Raw genomic sequence first — 26195 nt, forward strand, 5'->3', positions numbered from 1 at the left:
GTACACCACAAATATTCCCTCTGTTATGCATCCATGGTTATAATTGTGGCTATCCTGCTAACATCCCCGCTGCCACAACTGCCCTTCAGTATTCATTAATAGGTGCTGAGAATACAGCGCAGCAAAAAGGCTCCCCCCACATCTACACATCTGCTCATGTAATACTTTTCTTATAGGATAAAGTGAGTATTGTCTTTGTATGCGGAAGAAACAAAAGTGGGATGGTTGGTTTAGCAAAATGTAATGATCGTTCAGAATCAATCCCCCACTCCCCACCCACCTCAGCTCCATTCTGCAAGAGCACCTCCTCGGTCTAAAGTTTCGTGCTGGCCTATTTCTTATTAGCAATGCTAAGCTGGCATCAAGGGGCTATCATCTGTCGAAACATCAGCAGGAGGAACAATTGACAAAGCAACCACTTGAGAATGTTGAGTAAACTGGGTAAAATGAAGTGAAAGAGGTTAATGTGCAACCTGGCACACAGTGCCAACCCAAGCCGTGAGAACCACTTATGTGATAATTGGTCCCTCACAATATCTTCTGCTCTGTAAAACATTGTCTTGGGCTTGTCTTTCAGCACAGGAACTGATCTCTTTGAGACACGCTGAAATGAAAACCAGCTACCCCAAGCTCCCGCCCTCTCCCAGGTAGGAATTCAGGTGGGAAAACCTGCGCCTTTTGAGCATCTACAAGCTGTTTCGGGTAATTTCAGGTTAGTGAAGCATCAATGTGTGTGATAAAGAAGCATATACATGAATGAGAAACCATTCCGGATTTAGGTCAGAAACAAACGTTGCACTTTTGGTGCCTATTAGACCTTCTCATTCAAAGGCCAAAAATAAATTTTATGATAGATGCAACCCAACTTTTTCTTCTGTGCATACACACACCCACACACCCACACACACCCTTTCCCAGAGAGACAGAGAGAGAGAGAGAGAGGTATCACAGTTAGAAAAGCATTTTACAAAGCTGACTTATGAATTGAGGATTTACAAACTGCTTCCCAAGAAATGCTTCTGAAGCAACGCCCAACAAAAATAGCAAAAGAACAACATATATAGTAAAACACACACACACACACTACATTGCAGTATAAAAACCATATCTTAAAGCATCAATCTAAAAGATTCCAGATCATAGATATAAAAATGGTGAGCGGAATTCAGGTATATGTTTATTTATGGATCATCCCTATTATAATTCTGCTTTCAAAAATAAATAGAGGACGTTGTTCTACAATATCTGTTTTCGTTATGCTACGTTCCTTGAACCTTTGTCTTAATTTGGAGAATTGTTGTACTCTGCCAATCCATTAATTTACATGTAGGTATTTATAAATTTCTCCTTTTTTGCTATTTTAAGTTTGGCAGCAGTTAGACGGTTTGATATGAAGGAGCCATGCACTTTTGCTCAAAAAAGTACTGTTGCATTGGTATGTACTGGTATACCTTGATTATTCTAAGCACCACCTTCTTAACCTGGCTCATGTCTGCATGGCAAGACATGCCCACCACATAGGTAAGCAATTTGTTTTATTTTCACTTTGTAGATCTTGTTCACTGTGTTTGATCTGAGATGCCAACAGTATAATATCTTGCAATAGTTTCCCCTTAAATTTAAACCATACGCTTCATTGCTTCACCTGAGAAATCTGCATCACATTCTTATTTTGTAATTATTGATCCTTGCATCACTTCCACCTTATTTGAATTCAAAGTTTAGCTACCCTTAATGTGTTAAAAGCAGCTATGCGTAAGCCAAGAATTTACCACCGTCAGAATACCAACCAGATAAATTGGAGGAGAGGAGGAACATTCTTTTCCAGTCTGGATAAAACTTTCAGCTGGAGAAGAATGCGCGGGTCATAATGCCCACCTCACATTCGAGGTGTGCATTGCAAGTGCTTAATTCCTAAGGGTCTTATTTCCAAAACTAGAAGCACAAACCTCAGCACATCACTATTCAAAAAGCACATTTTCCATGACATTCATAGATTAGTCTTTTAGTGACTCAATTCCCCCCTGAAACTAACTTGTAAGTATGTGTAGCTGAACTTCAACACATATACTTTCTGTGTTACCCTTGCCTCTGTATTCCATCCACCGCTCTATTGCTGTCTCTTAGTTTCATTTTAGTGTCCTACCTCCCAGTCAATACATGCAGACAGAAGCTCTTACTTGGAAATAGGAAAGAGATATTTATTTAGGCAAGTAACAGTACATGTTCCGTAGCAGACACAGTGCTCAGGACTCATGATTCATGAGTTAAGGAGCAAGGCAAGAAGTTCAGAACTGGAAGGAAGCAACAAAGATACAGTATCCCAACAAGTTCCCCCAACCCTCCCACCGAATGCATGGTGCGCTCCTTTGCAAAAAACTCTCTTGCCTTGCAGGAATATCAAGATTGCAAGCAAGCACTCGGTCGAGGCAGGTGGGTTTGCTCCCATTGACAAATCTAGGTAACAGGACTGTACCCTCCTGTTGATTTGCTGCTACCTCCTCTTCAGCCTCCCCACTTGGCTGATCAAAGACCTCCCAAGAGGCTCTCTGCTCTGCAGGAGTGTTGTGGGAGAAGAGAGCCAGCATCCCTGCTCACCCTCCTAAACTGACTAGGGATGGAATGAGGAGATGCCTCCCAACCAAGGTTCCCACAATTCAGTCCACTATCTGCTTCTTCTTCCTCCTCCTCCTCCCATCCAAGCCTGCCAGCTCAAGCCCAGTCACAAAAGTGCTGCTGGGCTCATGATGTTTAGACTGTAAACTCCTCAGGGCAGGGAACTACCTTGGTTGTTTATAACCAGGTTATGACAGAGAGAGGACAGAGAGAGGACACGTGCTTGGACTACACCACCAATCAGGCCCTGTCAGCATAGCCCATAGTCAGCTTCTGGGTCATGTGGCCAGCATGACTAAGCCACTTCTGGTGAAACAGAGCAGCACACGGAAACACTGTTTACCTTCCCGCTGGAGTGGTACCTATTTATCTACTTGCACTTTGACGTGCTTTCAAACTGCTAGGTTGGCAGGAGCAGGGACTGAGCAACGGGAGCTCACCCTGTCAAAGGGATTCGAACCGCCGACCTTCTGATTGGCAAGTCCTAGGCTCAGTGGTTTAACCCAAAGCACCACCCACGTCCCTAGGGATGATGATAGTTGTAGGCTAACAACATCTGGGAGGCACCACATGAGCTGCCCCGATTGGTTGGATGTAAATGCCTTGTGACAGCCTTCTATTCTACTCTAATTGTGAAATTAGGCTGCACAGCCGCCCCCTACAAATGCAGATCACTTGGAGTCTGGGAATTGACCTCAGACGCTGTTGGAATAGGGGATATTTTTCTCAAGTGAGAGGCTCTGGTTTGCCGATACTGGAAAGTATGAAGAACATGTATGCTTTGGCACACCTGCAGACCCTCAAGAACCAAGAAACAGACTTCAAATTTATTTTTGATGATTCACATTGCTGCTACTTGTCCTTAAAAGTGTGAGAACTAACCGTTGCTCGAGTCATTACCATTTCCTTTGCAATTGGAAATTTCCTACTGTATATGTCGTCGTATTTCCAAAGGCTTAAGACTCACTCCTCAAAGCTGCTGCCAAAACTGTGTGATTGCAAGATGGGATTTTGCTTTAGCTGTAGCTAATGACTACACTCCCTGACCCTTGTAAATGGAACTTGATCTTGTCACATCAGATTTAGGAAAGCATCATAAACGAGCTGTGGCAGATTCTTCCTTGATTGTGGGAAGACTAGGAAGGATGGGTTCTGAACCAGGAAATGGTAGGAAGGGTTCCGAGCCAGGAAGAGATTCAGTGAGGTTTCCCAAAGTCCGCCAAGAGCATTAAAAATATTATATTCAAATGAAACTCTAGCCTCTGGCCTATTTTGTTCTCACTGAGAACGGCTGAGTTGGGGATTTCCAAAATGGCACAACTCCAGTTCGGTCTCTCTGAGATAGGGAAAATAAAGACAGTCATAAGAACTGTACTGTGGCAGCAAAGGGGTCAGGAAAAGAGCAGCGGGGGGCAGTGAAGGGGCAGGGATGACAGAGCAAGGGCAGTTTGCTGAATGGCACAGAAATGGTGGGTTGGCATCAGCACCGTGGGAGCTGGACAGCGCAATCCTACACATCAGCTCAAAAGTAAGGCCCACTGAGTGCATTGTTGCTTACTCCCAGGTGAGTGGTTTCTTTACACCAGGATTGAGGAACCCTTTTCAGTCCAGGGATCACATGTCAGTGGTGGGTGGGGCCAGTGGCAAAAATGGTTTTAATAAGGCATTTGAAACTCAGCAGGGATAGTGCCTGTCTGACTTATTGTAGGAGATCTTTCACAGAGCTGGGTCCACAACACCGAAGCATGACTTCTCATTGACCTGAGGTGTGCTTCCAGTCCATGGGAGACAACTAACAGTGCTCCTCTGGGTGATCTCAGTGATCAGTTTTGGATGTACAAGTGGTACTTAAGATATCCACCCCCATCGTTCTACCCGGACACTGAGGTCCAGTGCCGAGGGCCTTCTGGTGGTTCCCTCACTGCGAGAAGCCAAGTTACAGGGAACCAGGCAGAGGGCCTTCTCAGTAGTGGTGCCCGCCCTGTGGAACGCCCTCCCACCAGATGTCAAAGAGAACAACAACTACCAAACTTTTAGAAGACATCTGAAGGGAGGCTTTTAATGTTTGATGTATTGCTGTATTTTAATATTTGCTTGGAAGCTGCCCAGAGTGGCTGGGGAAGCCCAGCCAGATGGGCAGGGTATAAATAATAATAATCATCATCATCATCATCATCCTGCGCTAAATAATGAAGAACGCAAGGAAATGGGCATCTGCAGGGATTTTCCCGAGGCTGAGAGTGAATATTCCAAATCAACAACCATAACTAGCATCAGATAACAAATCTGGCAACTGGAAAGCAGCAAGGCCTGGATAGTCCTGGCCTCTGAGAAAGTTCTGTTTCAGGTCTACCCCTTTCCCCCCCTCAATTGATAGGTCTGCTAGCCAACTAAAGGTAGCCTTGACGTTCAGATTATGTTTTCCCACCCATACCTGAAACCTTCGATTGCTTCCCTAGCTCCCTTCACCTCCTGCAGATCTTGTACCAGGAATATACTTCAGGGTTGTCACACTTTTCTCTAACTCCCCCAGCAAAAGGGATGTTACACTATTGGGCTACTTTGCAATGCAGGTGTGCAACCCATGCTGCCTCAACTACCTCTCTTATAATATGGCTGTAATAATGGTGGACATGGTCTCCATTGGCAATGTTTACAAATGAGGCTGCCTCAGCTCCTGGCAACCACCACTCCTCGCCAGCCCCCAGAGGCACTATTCACCTGGGGATCTTGCAGCCAGGGTCGCTGCAACAAACAGCCACACAAGCCTTTGGGAGACAGAGACGCAAGAGGGCATCAGAGGAGTGAGGGAAGGAAAGAGGGACAGAGGCTACTGTGCTGGTCCCGTGGGTTACCCGAGAGACGAGGTTGAAGTCCAGTCCGTGGTCAAAGGTGCAACGTGGAGGCAGTCCGTAGTAGCTGAAGCTGGGTACAGGGCAGGAAGTCAGGTGAAGCCAGGAACAGGCTTGTAAGCAGGGAGCGAGGGAGGGTCAGGAGCTCAGGCAGGAAAGCAGGACAGGGTTCAGGCAGGAACTAGCAACCAACAATGTTGCTCCCGCAACTTGGGGCTCGGGCTGGCCGGCTTTTATCTGTCCCGAGGCATTGGGCGGCCCCGATCCTCTGGTGACTCGCCTCTCCTGGCCTGGAGGCGAGCAGTCCTCCTGTGGGAACTTAGTTCCCTCCGCCTCTCTGCCCTGAGCCTCTGCAGCTCAGGAGAGGCTGGAGGGTTACCAGACCCAGAGGCAACCTCAGCTTCCTCTGACGGGGCTGAGAGTGGAGAACCTGCAGGCAATGGGTCCTCCATCACCTCAGGAGCCAGAGCAGACTCAGCTGAGGATCCAGCACAGGTGAGGACCCTTCAGGCTCATGCCCCAGCCCCAGTTCAGCTGGTTCTGGAGGTGGGGACTCCTGTGCAGGCTGGAATCCCTCAGATTCAGCATCCGAGTCCGAATCCCAGGTCATCACAGCTACTGTTGCTTGCGGCATGCCACAGCACGCTGGTTGGAAACCATTGATGTAAAAAATAAAATCATACCAAACAGAAATAATTTTATCCTTACTTATTTGACTTCTAGAGGCTCTCAGTTTATATGTCATTTTTTTCCTAGTAGGGCTGATTCCTATACATTTGTGAACCAGTAAGAAATATCTGCTCTAGCTAGATCCTTCCAAAATGGGGCTATTGTGGCTCTGGCTGCAGTAAGCACATGGATAATTGAGACCTTACAACATAATCCTTTATCACTCTCTTCAAAGATGTTTAGATGAGCCAGTTGTGGAGTGCATGCTACACTGCAATTTGGACTTGCACTAATCTCTTTAAACACAGAGAGCCAGAACCTTTGTACTTTTCCACAATCCCACTAGAGATGTCTACAAGTACCCACCAGCTGGTATCTTGTGCAACAGCATGGTGATAGTGTAGAATTTATATAGGATAACATCATGGTGCTAATAGCACTTACATAGCATTTTAACTGTTGCCTCTTTGTCTCTAGCTGAGATGGACCTAAATGGGGGTTTCTTCAACCTTGTCTGGCATTCCCGTTCCTCCAGTTTCAAACCCAAATTCTTGCTCCCACATTATTTTAGGGCCTTCTGTACCATTCATTTATTTTCTGTTTTTGCATGAAACCTGGGAATTGGTGGGTTATGGCCCTTTTTGGGGGGTTGGGGAAACGCCCTCTCCCAGCAGATGCCCATGTCCAACAAACATGTTTGTTTTGTTGGAATCAAATGTTGCTTTTGAGCCATAGTAAGTGGTTTCAGGGGATGCGGGTGGTGCTGTGGGTTAAACCACAGAGCCTAGGACTTGCCGATCAGAAGGCTGGCAGTTCAAATCCCCGCAACAGGGTGAGCTCCCGTTGTTCGGTCCCAGCTCCTGCCAACCTAGCTGTTCGAAAGCACAAAGTGCAAGTAGATAAATAGGTACCATTCTGGCGGGAAGGTAAATAGCATTTCCATGTGCTGCTCTGGTTTGCCAGAAGCGGCTTAGTCATGCTGGCCACATGACCCAGAAGCTGTCTGCGGACAAACGCCAGCTCCCCCGCCAATAAAGCAAGATGAGCACCGCAACCCCAGAGTCGGTCATGACTGGACCTAATGGTCAGGGGTCCCTTTACCTTTACCTTAAGTGGTTGCAGTCGCCCCGTGAAGCCACCCATTCAAGCTTCCCTCATCTGACTTTGCCCAAATAGTGCCAGCTGAAAAAGTGGGCAAGGGCAAGCATTTCTGCTACTGAGCACTTGCCTTTTCTACACTTGTTTTCACAGAGTGTGAAAGAGATAGGCAAAGCACAGCTACTATTTAGGATTCCCCCAAAACCTCAAAACTGCAGTGCTGTCCACAGAGAGCAGGTGCACGCCCATAAGACTTGGGGGGAAGAACATTTTATGTCTTATCTTGGGCCATACGGTTTAGAAGCAATTGATATCAATGTTGTTAAGAATACTGGCCTGTGAAAAAGGCCAGGCAGGAAGCCTATGGAAAACCATGAACCGACCTTCTAATTGGCAGTCCTGAAATCTGTTCCTCACTGGGCAATTAATATCATTAAGTATTAACATTGTAAAAACTTGAAATAGTTTCATTACAATCACTGATGGGAATTTTGCTCAGATAACCTGCCTTTCTTTCTGGGTTTGAAAAGACTGAACTGGTCCTTTATAAACCCCCTCTCCAAAATGGAAGGGGCTAATTGTTTTAAATGATCTTTATTGTAGGCATCATCTGGAAAAGATCTTGTGAATTTTGAACACATGCTGTAAGTGAACCTTAGATATATGTGCTTTGGCAGTTCCACAGAACTCCTCCACAGAAAATTAAATTGATTCTTTGCATATGGAAGATCCACATCCCCCTCCCACTCTCTCTCTCTCTCATCAAACTGTACCCTATGCCTTTACAGGGAGGTAGTTTTATTGGACATAGACTATATCCACTTGTTATCAGTGGTTATACTGCTTTGGGTTCCTCTGCTTGTTGGGTAATTTAGGAATCAGCTGCTCTCATGCAACTTATGCATGTCAAATCATTCAACTGCACTCATGTACAGTGGTACCTCGGGTTACAGACACTTCAGGTTACAGACGCTTCAGGTTACAGACTCCACTAACCCAGAAATAGTACCTCGGGTTAAGGACTTTGCTTCAGGATGAGAACAGAAATTATGCTCCGGTGGCACGGCGGCAGCAGGAGGCCCCATTAGCTAAAGTGGAACCTCAGGTCAAGAACAGTTTCAGGTTAAGAATGGACCTCCAGAACAAATTAAGTTCTTAACCTGAGGTACCACTGTATTCACATGCATAACTTAATGAAGCAATTGCAGACCCAATGTGGGGTATACAGTCTGCAATGTAGGACTTAGCATTAACATGGATTGCCCTAGGAAGATGGTATCTGTCTTTTCTCTCTATGAGCTTATAAGGTGCTGAAGTGCCTCAAAGAGAATATGGGAAGTAGCTTTATAATAGGGATAAATAAACGAACTTCCTCTATTCCATCCTGCCCCCCATTTGTGGGTTCCATCCACCCTGCATTCCGCTTCTCTTCTTCTATGAGTAAGAGGATGTCCAAAATCAAAGCACATGCACTTGATTGCACCTTTCCATTCATTTGTATCTCTCTCTACTCCAGATTGCCAAGCCACATGCTGTGCACATTGATAATATGCAGGAAAAGAAAAGAAGGAAAGCAAAAGAGCAGTCTTGATGTGATTGAGGGAAAGGCAGCCTTGATTTGATTCCACCAAAACTCTGTGGGGTGTTTTACTGATGAATCTTGTATGCATTGATGAAACACCTCAAAAAGCAACTTTGATGAGATGGTGCACAAGGTTGTGTTAAGATTATTTAGTGTCTGGGATTTCATCAATGCATACATGTACATATGTGTACTCATAAAACACAGAGTAAAAAATAATCTTGATTCAATCATATTAACATCTATTCCAGTCTTGGAGCCCTGAAAGATCTCAGGGGTCCTTACATTTAGTTTCCTTGGAATGTAGGAATAAAAAGATGGATAACATTTTCTGTGATGCAAGGTTTATTTATACATTAACAGGGAGTGTCCAGCAGTGCCTGGATATTTTTAGAAACCAAAAATCATTGAGATTTTTGAATGGGTTGTGAGTTTGGACCTGTCATGGCCAAAATAAGGTGAAGTCAATCCAATGTCACATTTTGGTCCACCAGCTTAATTCAAAATGGCACATACAAACATAAATGGAACTTTTGCGCCATGTTTGGTGACAATATCTCAAGAGGCAGCCATACTTATGTAAAAAAAAAATGGGCAAAGTCACACCAAATTGATATATTGCTCTGTCATCTTGATTCAAAATGGTGTTTGGTGTCCAAATGGTGTCAAAACCTGCCACCTCGCCCCAGGAACCCTCGTGGCAGCCAGAGACAACTTCTAGCTCACTTTCAATCCTATAACAATATGTAAAGGTAAAAGGTAGAAGACCCCTGGACAGTTGTCCAGTCAAAGGCGACTATGGGGTTGCGGCGCTCATCTTGCTTTCAGGCCAAGGGAGTCTGCGTTTGTCCACAGACAGCTTTCCAGGTCATGTGGCCAGCATGGCTAAACTGCTTCTGGCACAATGGGACACTGTGACGGAGCCCCCAGAAATGCCATTTACAATATGTATGACCACACCTAGGGTTGCCATACATCCGGAATTTCCCAGACATAGCCGGTATCCAGCAGTTGGAAACAGTGTCTGGGCAGAAATCTCTGTAATGTCCAGGGAAACCCATGTCAGAAGTGTAGTTTTTGGCGAAGCAAAACACAGTTTTGGGCAACACTGAAAAAAGGTCAACATCTTGTGTGTCTGGATTTTAACCTTATGAAATATGGCAACCTACACCAATACTTCTTTTTCCTTTTCCTTTTTTGCAGTGCTTTGTCAGTGTAGACATGCACATTGGAAGACATGCATGAACCAAAGGAATTGCACATGAAACACACTGCATATGAAATAATACTGTATACCTCAAGAAATAGCTGTGCCTTGCTAGTCAACTGTCGCTATACATAAGATGTAACACTGGCCAGCCATTAGAGATGGATGAACAACCCTTGCTTGCCTCAGAAAACATCTGGGTTTTATGTCTGTTCCTTGTAACAACTTGCAAAGCCTTGAGGAGTTGTGTTGCTGCTTGCAATGACCACAAAATGAAGATAGGAACACCCACCCCACCCCCCACTCCCTCAGAAGCAAGACTCCTGTGCCAGTGATCTTGCCTCTGAAGGCGACAAGATCATTATTATTTTTTTACAAAAAATTATTTATTTACTTATTATCATGCATTGGTGCACAGCAAATGTAGCAGTAAAAACTATGCAGGTGAAGTACTTATATTTACAGTAAAAGGTAAAGGTAAAGGGACCCCTGACCATTAGGTCCAGTCGTGGCCGACTCTGGGATTGCGGCGCTCATCTCGCTTTATTGGCCGATTGAGCCAGCGTACAGCTTCCAGGTCATGTGGCCAGCATGACTAAGCTGCTTCTGGCGAACCAGAGCAGCGCACGGAAACGCCATTTACCTTTCCGCCAGAGCGGTACCTATTTATCTACTTGCACTTTGACGTGCTTTTGAGCTGCTAGGTTGACAGGAGCAGGGACCGAGCAACGGGAGCTCACTCCGTTGTGGGGATTTGAACTGCTGACCTTCTGATCGGCAAGTCCTAGGCTCTGTGGTTTAACCCACAGCACCACCCGCGTCCCTATATTTACAGTATAACTGCCTAAAGCTGAAACAAGCAGAGACATGTCTGCATCCAACGCTAATCAAAGGAAGAGAGGAAGGGAGAAGCAGAAAATACTACATGCTCCTTCCTTTCCAGGAGAGGAAATGACATCACACAGGACCCTCTCTAGCAACTGTATTTCTATGGTCTAAGTACCTGCCTGTCAGCGATACAGCTCTGTGGAATTAGTGCCTTCTTGTGCTAACTAGCAAAAATATGCCTTTGTTAGGTTTGGCTGCAGGAGCACTGGACTCTCTTTTCCTCTCCCTGACATTAAAGCATCCTGACTTGCCTCTAATCAGAAGAAGAGATTCAATTGTAAGTCACCTTGTGTCTTCCCAATGAACTTGATTACTCAACCTTGGGAACTGTACTTGTCAGCAGAATCCTCAGATATATATATTTTATTGAAACCCCAGAGCCTTGTTTAGTGCCTGGAGTTGCCTCTTTCCAGTAGACATATATGTGGAAGTTCAGTGGCTTGTATCTTATTATCTGCCTCAGGCAGACTCATTGCCCAGTTCCCAGTCTGGACAGTGGTTTTGTACATCGTCCAGAGTACAACTTTTGTTTCCTTTTGGAATTGCAAGTTTTGCAGAGGTTTGAATCACTTCTTTCCTGGTTCGTTTGGCTGCTGAATCTGTTTTGGGAAATAAGTCCTGAAATGGTGCTGAACATATAAGTCTCTTTTCCTCTTTGTCAAATAACCTTTGAAATTCTTTAATGTTAAGATAGGAAACCTGTGGTTTTACGGATGCTGTTGTTATTACGATATACATTTAGGACTCACCTTACTTTTGTGATTGTAATTTTGTGATTTCTTACATAATGTGCCTTAATGTAACTCGCCCGGGGACCTTAGGAATGAAGGGTGAGTAATTTATTTATTATTACTGTTGTTGTTGCCAGTGGTTAGAGATGATGGAAGCTGTGCTGCAGCACCTCTGGAGAATAGCAGGTTCTCATTTCTGCTTTAATGGACACATGCAGGACCTTTACTCAGAGAAGTTAGTTCCACTAAGTTGAATGAGACTTACTCCCTAGTACAGGCATAGGCAAACTTGGCCCTCCAGATATTTTGGGACTACAACTCCCATCATCCCTAGCTAACAGGACCAGTGGTCAGGGATGATGGGAATTGTAGTCCCAAAACATCTGGAGGACCGAGTTTGCCTAAGCCTGCCCTAGTATTTTGATTTAGGTTTGCATTCAATCCCTCACAAATTCTCTTCAATTTCATTTTTTTTAAAAGCATGGCGTGAAGGCACACGATGCAGCAGAAACTAAACACGTCAATAATAATAATAATAATAATAATAATAATAATAATAATAATAATAATAATTTATTTATACCCCGCCCATCTGGCTGAGTTTCCCCAGCCACTCTGGGCAGCTCCCAATCAAGTGTTAAAAACAGTACAGCGTTAAATATTAAAAACTTCCCTGAACAGGGCTGCCTTCAGATGTCTTTTAAAGATAGGATAGCTGCTTATTTCCTTCACATCTGAAGGGAGAGTGTTCCACAGGGTGGGCGCCACTACCGAGAAGGCCCTCTGTCTGGTTCCCTGTAACCTTACTTCTCGCAATGAGGGAACTGCCAGAAGGCCCTCGGAGCTGGATCTCAGTGTTTGGGCTGAATGATGGGGGTGGAGACACTCCTTCAGGTATACAGGACCGAGGCCATTTAGGGCTTTAAAGGTCAGCACCAACACTTTGAATTGTGCTCGGAAAGTCTAGAGACTTTTGGTGTCAGCCTCAATGGAAAACTACCTGGAAACACTTCAGCTCTGTGGGAAAAAATGTGGCATATGAATGAAATAATTAAGCACATTTCTATCCAAAACTGAGCATGAAACTACATGATCTGATTCCTTAATAATATACCACTACATCAGATTCAGTCTCTTCCTCTGAATGATTCAGCCCGTGGTAGAAGATTGCATAGGCATTCACCCGGCCAATATCTGCTGTAATCGTTAGAGTGACTAATTATTACGGCATCTCCCTTCCAAGGTCAGAATCAGGATCCTGTCCTGAGAGGTTCTGGATCAATATCTATGAAGACTGTAGCTTAATCTGTTATATTTGGACTAGACGATTAAAGAAAAACACTTCAGCAGCACCCAATTTTGTTGTTAGAAAATATTCCACAAAAACGTTGCTGGCCATTCTGCCTGTGCGTACTACTGATTGTGGTGCAGTCCTTTCCGCTTGTAATAAAAGTCAGTGCAGCTGTTTCAGGGGCAGCTGTATAAATGCAACTAAATCACAAGAAAAACTATTTCTTCATTAAAATATGGCTGGGGGCAAAAGAAGGCTGAAGTTATTAAAGCAGGACTAAAAGCTAGTGCCAATAAAACTCAGAGAAGTTAAAGATTAAGAGCGGATACCTTGAGTATATTAGTGGTATGAACTTCTAATATCGGAACAGAAACCGCAACCCCACAGACCCCCTTGTTTTGGGTAAGGAAGAGAGAGAAAGGCATTTACAACTTAAAATTCATTAAACGTATGTTGCTGTGCATGCATGTGACCTTGGCGATTTTAGGTTGTCAAGAGGTATATCTTCTGGTTTCAGAAAAGGAAAGTGAAATTGAACCACAGTCGCACAGCGGAGAAGAAATGCTCACTAGACCCCTGGAGTCAATGGCTAAACTCTCGCTCCCTTCAAGGGAACTAGATTGTGCTCATTGCACATTCTTTAGTTGTCGTTGGGGGGCGGGAGGGAGGACGGCCGACAGTGACAACCTTGTGAAAAGCTTCAACCGGCACCCTTTATCAAGTCCCACTCTTTCCACTAGAGGGATTATAGAATTATAGAACTCTTTAGAAAATGCATCAGGAGTTGGCCGGGGCAAACTTTTATCAGCGTTCGGCCATTGTTACTTGTATTTGTGTAGCCTTATGGTAGCAAGAGGTCACATTTCCATAAAGATAAATTCCTTATTAGACTCAACTGTGATCTGAGGTCATTGCATATCTGTGCCAGGACAGACTTAAAAGTGATGGCGAATAGGAAGTTTTTTGTGCTGCATTGTCCTGGTTTACTGAGTCTGGAGCCAGACAGCATTTGGACCAATATCAGCATGGACTAAAGCCGGCATATCTTTCTATTTGCTCATCACGCAACAATGAGTAAATAAACACTGTCCGCCATTGCAGACTGAGCTGTCAGTCCAATTAGGCGTGAGAGTGTCCCAGCGCACCCTGTTCCCTATATCTTTACCTACTGCTTCCCCTGCTCAGATGCCTGGGGGGTGATTTCAGGCAGACACAGCTGTATTCAGGCACAGTTACATGGCTGGAAGGGGTCAGGTCTGCTGTGTCAACACTAATCCTTCCTGTCTATTATCAGCCAGTTGGGCATTTGATTCGTGTCAAGTTTCTGTGTCCACTGGAAGCCGAATATCACAGTCGTAAGATAACTTTTTGCCCTGCTTTCCTCCAATCACAGAAAGGCTTCTGTGTTTTCCTTTACTCAGTTGCCCAATCCAGTAAACTGAGGTTGAGGTCAGTGGCTGCTGATATGTGTGTGTTCTTTGACTGTTGCTATTTTTTCCATGCATGCAAATCTTGCAAGACTTAAAACAGCTCTTTTAAGGACAGTCAGCCACAGGCTATGGATTGGATGTCCATAATACAACAGCATTTTGCTTGATGTTTGGCTGTCCAGCTCGGAAGCATACTCACCGGAGTATGTTTAATGTTGTGTGGCACCAGAGACAGAGGTTTCTGTCTCTTGCTAAATGAAAGCGATCCTTCCTAAATGAAGATTTTTCACATCCCTATCTGTGCTGCGAAGTATGACTGCCTGCTAAAGGTTGCTCTCTATTATGTGATCATCTGAAACCACCACAGTCTTGGGCCTTCAAAGCATACTGAATGGCAGTGTAAAAGCATCTTTCTGTCCATGGAAGATGCCAGGAGTTGCAAAGAGGCAGGTCGTCTTCTGTGCTGTTGTGAGATGAGATTTTTCCATGCCAGGTAGCACTGAGTTTCTTGGGATTTATTAGTGTGGTACACAGTCTAGACAGGCAAGGAGAGCTGGCTATTCAGTTGTAAGTTATTGACCTGACAGTAATTATAAATACAGTCGTACCTTGGTTTTCAAACAGCTTAGTTCTCGAACATTTTGGCTCCCAAATGCCGCAAACCCAGAAGTGACTGTTCTGGTTTACGAATTATTTTTGGAAGCCAAACATCTGGCGGGTCTTCCATGACTTCCGATTGGCTGCAGGAGCTTCCTGGTCACCTTGGGCATTGGCGGTGGCAGCAGGCAGTGAGCAGCTCCTGAAGCCAGCCAGAGCCAACTGCGCTACCAGGCTGGCCCCAGGCTGCTGAGGCTGCCACTGCCACGTTTCCCAGGGACAGATTTGCAAATCTGGGGACATTCCCGGGACGGAATTTGTCCGGGGACAGATTTGCAAATCCGGGGACTGTCCCCGGGAACTGGGGAAGACTGGTAATCTACATGGGTTGGGGCGGTGGTGAGGATTGATGAAATCAGGAATTTGTATCTGAATGGTATAGCAAGACTTTTCTAAATGGCCCTAGCAAGAGAGTTGAACCATTTGGTCATTGCTTCAGGCCTCAAAATAGCTTGGGCTGTTGCTTGATTTCTTCCGGCCGTTGTTTAACCATGGCAGCAAAGCTTGGACCTTGGTTTTTGGAAGCACCTAATGGCCACATTTACTTTGGCTTCAGTGTAGTTCCATGAAAACAAATTATTACTTTAAAATCCCTTGAGTATCTAATAAACCAGGTTGTGCTTTATAATTGATGGTGTATTGTTATCAACAGTCTCTTTGTTATCAGATTTGGGCCACAAACTTAGGCATACATATTTTAGACTAGCTCCTCTTGCCATCAGTGAAACACGCATGTTGAGATGGTCCAATCTATAATGAGCCAGTGTGCTCCAGAAAATAAATATCTGGACTAGGTTGGCTGAGCAGAAGTCTCCAACATGCCACTGTCCTATTGTGTGGTCCGGAAACCCCATTTTCCCAATTGTAAAATGGAAACATTAGCAATTTTGTTAAAAGAATTATTCTGTGGGGGTGAAACATTGTGCATGTACATAAAACTATGCATGAATGATAAACTATAGGAATAATTATAGTTTATTTAACCATATCTGCCCACTTACTTGCTATAGCTGTAGATTTTTCTCATGATAATCCAAAAACCACGTTCTTAATAACCCTGATTTGTTTTGGCCACAACACTCCCAGGCTCTTCCAAGAACAAACACCTGGGGAATAAAGAAGGAATAAAATCTATTATGTTAAGAAAATCATTCTGGCCTGAGTCATGCTATCGGTCAAAGTCCCAACGCTGGAATGATGTAACCCAAATCAACAGAAATGAATATCAAAATTCATTATATATAGTTTTTTCACAGTGTATGTGTTCATATTCTCAATAGAGTGGTAGTCCAATTCCTGTGTGGATTGGAGCAGATTTTGGCATCCAAAAGGTTAGCATTGAAAATATCCATATCTAAACATGTATAATGTAAAGAAAATAGAGAATAACTTCTAAAATATACATGGGAATTTGTTTTCACTGATGAAAAAGATAGTAATAGCAATGATAAACTTTGTTAAAACCGTACTAAAAAGGCTTCTTTCTTACAGCCTCATCATCTTGTATAGAATAGACTAGCAGGGCTTTTTGTCAGTGGGAACTCACCAGAACTCAGTTCCAGCACCTCTCAGATGGGTACCATTGCCATTATAAGAGAATAAGGGGGGTGTTCATTGTGAATTCTGGCACTTTCCCCCCTAGAAAAATAGCACTGTCTACTAGTATATGATATTGGGATTATTTCCTCTGGGGTGAAGTCAGTTGAATCAGGGCTTTATTCAGTATAAGCTTACTGAAAAATTGGTTTGGAAGAGAAAGTGACCATTGCACAAAATACGTTGGGGAGAGGGCAAGAAGAAAGCAAAAAAATCCAATTTCCCATCAATATGATATTGGAATGTGAAGGGGGTAACATTTTAGTTTACCTTTAGTTTTGATTTTGGTTTTAGGAATGTTCCATTTTTGTTTTAGTTTTTCATGGCTCTTTGTGAGACTATTGACAACACTTCTCAAGCTGGCACTTTGATGCTTTCTCTCGTTCTCAGCAGCGGCAGTCTTCAATGGCTCCCATTCATCACAGGAATGACTGACAGGCGACAGGCAGACACAACAGACAGACACGCTCCCAATGACAGCCAAGAGAAGAAGTTAGAGGGCAGTCTGACAATGCCCACACATCATTGGGGGCTGGTGGGGGCTGGTTGGCTGGGTGAGGAGAAATAAGATTCACATCTGAGGGGGTGGGAGAGTAAGGAAGAGTAACACCTACCTGGTCCAGGGTACAAGAGGGCACCACTCCCATGAAGGACTTGGAACTGTAAGGGCATGGGTGCCAGAGTCCCTCTCTTTCAGTTGGACATCCTTCTTCAGGTGGTCCACATCAGCAGGAGGTCATAATGGCCAGTCTCACTCTTTCAAGTGGTCAGTAGCAGCCTGTGGTTGCAATAGCCAATCTCTTCAGTCAGGCACTGTCATCATGAGGTCACAATGGCTACTTTCTCTTTGCTTGAGACAACCAGCATGAGCTCACAATGCCAGTCTCAGTGACACAGAGCAACATCATATGTGGACCAAATCTGTCTCCTTCTCCATCTCTCTGTCTCTGTCCCTCCCTCCCTCCGAGTAGCCCAAACCTGGAACTTGTGAACACCGTCTTCCTTTCTTACTGAGGTGGGCACCAGCAGTGGACAGCAACCAGTCTCTCTCTGCCTCAAATGTGCAAGGTTGTGTAGGCAAAGAGGCAGCAGGTAAGGAGAAAAGGAGAGCTGGCAGACAACCCCCCCCCCCGTCTATTGAAGGGTTTCTATTTTCAATGGGTTCCCTAAAGTGTCTATGCACCAGAAGTGGGTACAGGCAGCCAAAGACACATGGGCCAAACTTAATAACAATAATAATAATTTATGCCCCACCCATCTGGCTGGGTTTCCCCAGGCACTCTGGGCAGCTCCCAACAGAATGTTAAAAACACAGCAAAACATCAAACATTATAAACTTCCCTAAATAGGGCTGCCTTCAGATGTCTTCTAAAAGTCAGAGAGTTTATTTCCTTGACATCTGATGGGAGGGTGTTCCATAGGGCGGGCGCCACTACCAAGAAGGCCCTCTGTCTGGTTCCCTGTAACCTCACATCTTGCAGGGAGGGAACCACCAGAAGGCCCTTGGAGCTGGACCTCAGTGTCCGGGCTGAATGATGGGGGTGGAGATGCTCCTTCAGGTATACTGGGCTGAGGATTTCAAGGTCAGCACCAACACTTTGAATTGTGCTCTGAAACGTACTGGGAGGCAATGTAGGTCTTTCAGGACCGGTGTTATAACCGGGGCTTTTTTTGTTTCAGCTGGAAATTGCCATTATAAGAGAACAAGGGAAACATTCATGGTGAGTTCTGGCACCTCTTTTTCTAGAAAGCTAGCACCAGTTTGCAGAGTCTATCAGGATTGGGCATTGTGATGAAGGCAAACCTGCTGGTTTCAACCTGGCAGAAGGAAAGCATACACTGTCAGATGTAGCAGGGCTTCAAGTTTCTGTGTCTTCCCAACAGGGGGCTTAGGGGAGAGGTAGGAGATGGGGATGGATGGGGGCAGAAGCAGTAAACTATTGAGGCAGGAAGATGAAGGGAGAAGTGATGGAGACTGACAGGATAGGAGGAGTTGGGAACAGAAAGGTACGGGCATGTAAGCAGGCACAGAAATGCTCACTCTTGAGTAGGCAGTTTGTCACTTAAAAGGGAAAGGGAAAGGGACCCCTGACCATTAGGTCCAGTCATGGCCGACTCTGGGGTTGCGGTGCTCATCTCGCTTTATTGGCCGAGGGAGCTGGTGTACAGCTTCCGGGTCATGTGGCCAGCATGACTAAGCTGCTTCTGGCCAACCAAAGCAGCACACGGAAACGCTGTTTACCTTCCCAGCAGAGGAAGGTATTTACTTGCACTTTGAAGTGCTTTCAAACTGCTAGGTTGGCAGGAGCAGGGACCGAGCAATGGGAGCTCACCCCGTCACGGGGATTCGAACCGCTGACCTTCTGATCGGCAAGTCCTAGGCTCTGTGGTTTAACCCACAGTGCCACCCGCCTCCCTTAGTTTGTCACTTACCTGAAACAAAAGCCAAAAAGAAAAATGGCATACAGAAGAAAAAAAAAGTTTATTGATCTTATGTGTCTTGAACCCCAATGGTCCTTCTTTGAGGAGATTCAGAGGCCAGTATTTCAAAATTCAGGTGTGCAACCTCTTTTATTTCCTATACTATACACAGCCAATTAACCAGAAACAGAAGAGGTAGGACCATCTGAAATTTGAATTGCTGTTCAATGAATTTCCCTGAAGAAAGGCTTGAAAAACAATGATTAGAGGAGAGTGCAGGGTCACATCCACACTGTATATTTAAAGCACATGGGGTCCTCCCAATGAATCCTGGAAACTGTAGTTTGTTAAGGGCACTGGGAAATGTAGCTCTGCGAGAGGTAAAATATAGTTGGCAAGGTTATTCGAGGGAAGCCATGTGCTTGTATGGTGTTGATGTGACCATTGGATTGGTAAAACCAAGTTTTCTACAGACATTTAGAACTGATGAAATGAAGCACACATGTGACCATTCTCTATATAAAGTACACATTTAGGAAATAAAAAGTATTATCAAAAAAAGGAGGGGAGTCATATAAGGGGCATTATGCTGGCATCAGAGTACTTGTAAAATGTACTTGTAAAATGTTTAATATGCACACGGGAATTCTTACAATTCAGGAAATGAAAAGCAAAATGTCAAAAAAGGGCCTGAACTGTCTCTCCCTGTTTGAATGGAAACGAGAATGTTACTTTTATACGGAACTGTAAAATCAAGATATCAAGGCCGCATCCCTAACCCAGTTTACCTTAGTGTAAGCCTATTTACCTCAGTGCAAGCCTATAAGCTTAGCTTTGTATTTATAGATCTAAAAGCAGTTTACATCTCAATAAAAACTCCAAATACAGTATATAATATTAAATATAAATTCTGCATTCAATATGGCGACTATTACGACTAAAATTCCACATTTTAAGCTATAACCATCCATACCTCTGTACTCCACCAACCACACACTCTGACTTTAAACATAATGGGAGAAAACCTGAACTAGAATACTAGATTTTGCTAACACTAGCAACTTCTGTTTGGGCTTGTGACTTGATTTGAACCAGGACCTCCTGGCTCACAGCTCCCACCATTAACTGCTCTGCTGTGCCAGCTCTCTCAACTGTACTTAGTTCTGTTTATATTTTCTCCATCCTCAGAGACTAAAAGAAAGAGAGGGCTCCCATTTCAGAGTCCTCTGGCTTGTTGTCATCTCCAAGCACTTGCCTTCACTTTTGTAGCTGCCGTTTTCTGGCTTGCCATTCACCCTCTCTTTGGTACTAATTTCACTCTTGATTAGCAGGAGTCAAGCGCCAATGATTGAGAAGGAAGGCTCAAGTATCCTCTGTCAACCATGTTTATTTGCCCTTGTTTCAGTCTTTCTGTTTGATGTGAAGTCCTTTGGAACAGAGAGAGGGGGAAGGGTCAATGGCCTGGTAGAATAATGGCAAGAAAGGAGAACTTCTGTGTGCTCCTTTAGCATTCTCTAATGAGAGGATGGAAGGAGTGAAGCTGAAACAGCTGGCAAAGCATGTTCCCAAAGGCCATTTACTTGAAACATTTTCCGTGACCCCCAAATATTGGCCTAGTTTGGAAGCAACATGACTTGGATGTTCCTTCTACCTCTTTCTCTAAGGATTTTGCAAACCGATTGTCTACCTATGCTTCTTTGCCGCTGTGTCACGTGCATCATAGAAACCCACTGTGCAAATTTGGCCCCGGAAAGGCCCTAAGGATGGAATTAGCTGCATGGGTAGGCAAAATAAGGACCGGGTGCTGGATCTGGCCCAATCACCTTCTAAATCCGGCCCGCGGACGGTCCGGGAATCAGCGTGTTTTTACATGAGTAGAATGTGTCCTTTTATTTAAAATGCATCTCTGAGTTATTTGTGGGGCATAGAAATTCGTTCATCCCCCCCAAAAAAAAATAGTCCGCCCCCCCACAAGGTTTGAGGGACAGTGGACCGGCCCCCTGCTGAAAAAGTTTGTTGACCCCTACCTGACTGTGAGAAAGTACCTGAGACAACAATCTCGTCTCACAGACAGGGAGAGAGAGAGAGAGAGAGAGAGAGAGAGAGAGAGAGAGGAGAGCAATCGTATCCAGCCAAGGACACTTACTGAGAAGTTCTGTTAGTGGGAGATACATTTGCTGCTGAGTCATTATTTGGCCCTCCAGTCATGGAACTGGACTGTTTCAGGGGTAAAATTCATTTTGTGTCTCAAAGCTTTTCTGTGTTAGCATCTTTGCTGCCAGCAATAAAGAGAGATTAGCACCATGTCGTCTGAGTCATCAACCACTGTTTCTCAGGCTTTTAACATCACAGGGCCATTGACGCAGGCCTTTCTGTCTGCATTCAGCTCCTTGTTCTGAGATACCTTGTTGAACTTTATCCTGATAGTTCCTCAGGCGGCTTCTTCTTCTTCTTCTTCTTCTTCTTCTTCTTCTTCTTCTTCTTCTTCTATATTTGGCCACCCAGAGCGACTCAGAATAAGAGCAGTCTTCATGGAATTCCCAAGGTTTCATCTCTCTCCCTTTTTACAATACAAAAGCTAACAAATTTTTAAATGGAGCCCCTTTTCTAAGTGGCATGTCCTTCACTTGCTCATTGATCATTCATTGACACATCTCACTCTGCCCTTCAGTGAAAATGAAGCTCTTAAGAATTACTATTCGAAATGCAGGAGCTGAGCTGACCAGAAAATGAAAATGATTCCAAATGCACATATCTAATTTGGATGTTGGCATGATCAGAATTAGTTCAGTAAAATTACTGGGCATTCTTGAACTAGGCCAAGTGTCCAAACCCAAAAGTTTTGGATCTATATACAACACGAACCTTTATTAGAAGGAGAGGCTGAATTATTTGCGACAGTATTCTGCCTGTGTTTCTGATGAAAGGGTTCGGTATTTCACTAAGAGGAAGAATTGAGGGCTGAGTCTAAAATCTCTACTCCAGATCTCATTCTTGTGGCTTCTGGAAAATATATGTTATTTCCATCCTTCTTTGCTTCCAACCAACTTTACTAGCATGGGAGCAGTTTATGGCTCATATGGAGACACTGGCAACAATGGCAATTGTGGCAACCATTAGGAACCAGTTTGAGAAATCCCAGTGGTTCAAGAATTTGGGGCCCCCCTCAGACACGGCACTTTCAGTGGGGAGGCCTAGCCTAGAAGAGGTGTATCATGAAACCTAAGAATTCTTGTAAGCAGTATCTAATTGTCTTAGATTTCCTGAGCACAGTGGAAAGGATAGCAGTGGCAGGGAAGTTGACATTTCTTTGGAGCCCTGAGAAATCGCCAGTCTTTGCTTCCCTCTGGAGCCAGCCCTGAACCCACCCAGACCAAATCCTATAATACATTCATTCCAACCTTAGTACTGCACCGTGGGGTTCAGTTCTACCACTGTGCTAGCTAATACGCCCCATGGGTAAGACATCTCTTCTTTTTCACTTTGTCCGAAAGGTAATCATATATCCTCTAACACATCAAGGAGAAAAACTGGGATGCCGCCTTCTGGGGCCACGCTCCTGTACGAGTCATGTGACCTACAAAAGTTCATGCCCACAGGAAAAGCATCCCCCCCAGTGTGTGATTGCAGTGTCCAAAATGGCCGCCGTGCTCTCATGTGAAAAATTGGGATGTCCCAGTTTTCCCATGACAGTTGAGGGGTTTGTATTTGTAAACAAAGCAAAATAAATGAAAGCAAATTGCACCAGTTGAAGCCTTTACCACCTACATGGCAAGAAGAAAGGTGCTTAAGCTTTCCTTGTGCTAACAGTCATTATTATAAACGATATGCATGTTAAGCGAAAAGCAAACCTGAACCTTTGTTTTCCTGGTCAGCTTAAACAATATATCTGCCAACATCTTTTCTGTTCTGCTGACAGTTCTTATCTTATCGCATTAATGCTGGCATAAATTGTCCATCAATATTCAAAATGATGGGCTCACTAGCGCATGACTGGAATTTTCATTGCAGCTGTGATTCCACTCCCCCCCCCCCCGAGCTCAGATGTGCATTGTATGAAGCGAGCCTTTCCCAGTCTCTTGAGAGCTACAAAAACAGTAAAGGAAAAGGCCGGTTGGGGAAGAACTGTTCAACATTGTAGATAAATGCTAAGTATTGTCAGAAGCACAGAGCAAAAGATCTTATACCTGTTTATCCCAAAGTCTCGGCAAGGGTATCTGTGCACAATAAGTGCTTGTTTGTTCCCTGTTCACAAGGCACCTATGGACTTTACTCAAGGTTCAGTTTCTCTTGTCAGAAACTGCTAATGTTGAACTGAGAATTATCCACAGAGAACTTTCAACTTGAAATTAAGGTGGGATGAAATTAAGGTGGCGGGGGATCCCAAAATGTATTTCAGGGGGCCGGGTGGGCATTTTTGAAAGTTTATGGGACTGAACTAAAGGATTATAGCAGCATTCTCCCCCCCTTTTTTAAAAAAACCCCAAAAACTAACAAGCGAAAAGCTTAATTTAGCAGCATTAACACTGGAGCTGTGGACAACGGATTAGAGGAGAGATGAAATGGACCAGCCCGGAAGAGCAAGGAATGTGTCCATTTGGCAGCATCAGGAACAAGAGAATATTGAGGATGGCAAAAAGGATGCAAAGTGAATTTCTGAGGAGGGGTGAGGTTTGTCCCATGTATGCCCCCCCTTCTGGGGGGTGGGGTTTCAGTTCCTGGCTGTCACACAAGTCCATCCCGTCCCCTTTCAGCACTGAACATGGTGCGCATATCAGTGGCTGTGCACATGCTGATCGTGGGCATGTGGGCAGGTCCCTGTATTCAATTTTAGAAAGAGAAATAAGAATATATTTCATATTAATGCTCCTTTGCTAAATACGTGGGGAAGGAAGGGAAAGGAGAACGTTAGCCGCTTTGAGACTCCTTCGGGTACTGATAAAGCGGGATATCAAATCCAAACTCTTCCTCTTCTTCCTCTTCCTCTAGCTTCCCAGCAGGTGAGTCGTTGTTACTTACCAGGAGGGGCTGGGCAAATTGGTGTGCTGCAAACACACCAGCAGGAATGCCAAATTGAAGGATGTCAGGGAACTGCCATCAGAGGCAAGAGGAGAGGTAAGACGCTCCAGTGATGCAGGGGAGGGAACTAGCAAGGAGAGAGAGAGAGACCGTCCTCTGGGGAAGGAAATCAAGGGGACACCAGGGAGGAAGGAAAGGTGGAGAGTACTGCGGAGAGGAGGCTCCGAGACTCTTCCAGTGAAATCAGCGGAGAGAGCACTGGACCTCCGCTTGGCACGCCCACGCTGCGCAGAAGGCTTCCGCGCAGAGGATCTAGGAGGAGACTGGGCGTCAAAGAATTTCTATGTTGGAAGAAATTTAGGAGACGCCCACTCACGGATTCTGCCAGTGACTAAGACAGTCGCGTTTCAAGGGCTGTCAAACCAGGGAAAGTTTTAGCTATATGACTAGCTTGGAGCAGTTTGCAGTTTACGCACAAGCAACCCCAATTCCCATTACAAAGGGCATTTGCACCATGTCTGCTTCCCGCTGTTTATTGAACATTCATCTTTATTTGTTAAGGTGGACATTATATGACATTGCCAACAAGTGGTTGTTATTTTGCATGTTTGAGTGCAATTTTACTGACCTTTATCAGTGAAGAAAGTGAGAGGATTTTTAGTGATTTCAGATTTTTGCCTGGGCCTTCATGAAAAACCTTAAAACAGCGCTCCACTAATGCATTGTTGATAATGGGATTTCTCTTCTTTCTTTCTTTCTTTCTTTCTTTCTTTCTTTCTTTCTTTCTTTCTTTCTTTCTACAGTGGTACTTCGGGTTACATACGCTTCAGGTTACATAATGCTTCAGGTTACAGACTCCGCTAACCCAGAAATAGTGCTTCAGGTTAAGAACTTTGCTTCAGGTTAAGAGCTTGTGCTCCGGCGGTGCGGCAGCAGCGGGAGGCCCCATTAGCTAAAGTGGTGCTTCAGGTTAAGAACATTTTCAGGTTAAGTACGGACCTCCGGAACGAATTAAGTACTTAACCCGAGGTACCACTCTATATAATTTTTATTAAATTTTCTGTTTTACAATTTAAAAGTGCTGGAGATGCAAAGAGGTGGAGAGAACGTTCTTTCACATGGGGTGGACTTGTAAAAGGGTAAAAGAGTGTATTGGGAAATGATTCATAATGAATTGAAAAAAAATGTTTAAAAGTACTTTCCCAAAACAAACCAGAGTCCTTTCTGTTGGGGATAATTCAGACTGAAATTCCCAGGTGTCAAAAAAGGTTATTTATGTATGCCACTACTGCAGCCTGTGTTTTGTTAGCCCAGAAATGGAAAACGAGCGAAGTCTCAACTAAAGAAGAGTGGCAACTTAAGTTGACAGAATATGCGCAGCTTGCAGAGTTAACATATAGAATAAGAGAACAAGAAGACCATATGCTTAGAGAAGATTGGAAAACGTTTATTGAATATATAGGAAATAATTGTGTACAGTTGAAAACACCGGCAGTATTAAGATAAATTCAACAGTCTTTTGATGGAGGCAATAATGGAATACTGAATGGTATAGTTTTTTTGTAAAATATGCAGGGATTTATGATATGTAAAATGTACCATGGAAAGAGAAGAAGGGAAGTCATTGATATCTTTCATTTAAAGCGTTAACATAAAGCAAATCCCTGTTTACTGTCAGGCTGTTCCCAATTCCTTTCCTGCTTATCCACTTGAATTTTAGTTAAAAACAGCAATAAAGGAGCAGCCAACATTTATGACGCTTGGCTCTTCCAAATGGGCATTGATCCGAAAGTTTACAGGTGCATACAGAGAAGCAGGATGTTTTGTGGAAGGGTTGGGTGGGATTGCTGGAGGCATCAACAAGACAAATTTAGGTAGTTGGAAACTGTACAGCACAGTCTTGAAACATACTGGGGTGTTTTTTAAAAATGAATATTTATACTGTCTTGGTTTGGCCGGCCCTTCGCTTTTGTCGATGGCTAATCAGCCTGTTCTGCTAATGAATCCCTTACACCAAGTAATAGGCAAAGACATCACTATGTTGCTTCACACATTTATAGCCAGGCCCAAATGCTGGCCTTGTTCTGCTCGCTTTGATTCATTCAGGGATGCTCTGTAAAGTGTGGGCATCCCAGTTC

General features: G+C 44.3%; 2 long non-coding RNA genes across 3 annotated transcripts; both read left to right on the forward strand.

The window, feature by feature from the left end:
- Positions 1-5340: 5340 nt before the first annotated feature.
- LOC310703036 lies at positions 5341-10217 on the forward strand. The gene is made up of 3 exons (XR_014523911.1): positions 5341-5508; positions 7839-7879; positions 10021-10217. It is a non-coding gene; the product is annotated as an uncharacterized lncRNA (long non-coding RNA).
- Positions 10218-17543: 7326 nt separating this feature from the next.
- Positions 17544-23853, forward strand: LOC310703558. 2 transcript variants are annotated; one of them, XR_014524255.1, is made up of 3 exons: positions 17544-17709; positions 18502-18634; positions 23554-23853. It is a non-coding gene; the product is annotated as an uncharacterized lncRNA (long non-coding RNA). The 2 variants fall into 2 exon arrangements; XR_014524256.1 differs by having other exon boundaries at positions 23557-23853.
- The last annotated feature ends 2342 nt before the right edge of the window (positions 23854-26195 follow it).

The sequence above is a fragment of the Podarcis liolepis genome (assembly GCF_965112155.1).
Source record: "Podarcis liolepis genome assembly, chromosome: 3".
NCBI classification, from domain to species: domain Eukaryota; kingdom Metazoa; phylum Chordata; class Lepidosauria; order Squamata; family Lacertidae; genus Podarcis; species Podarcis liolepis.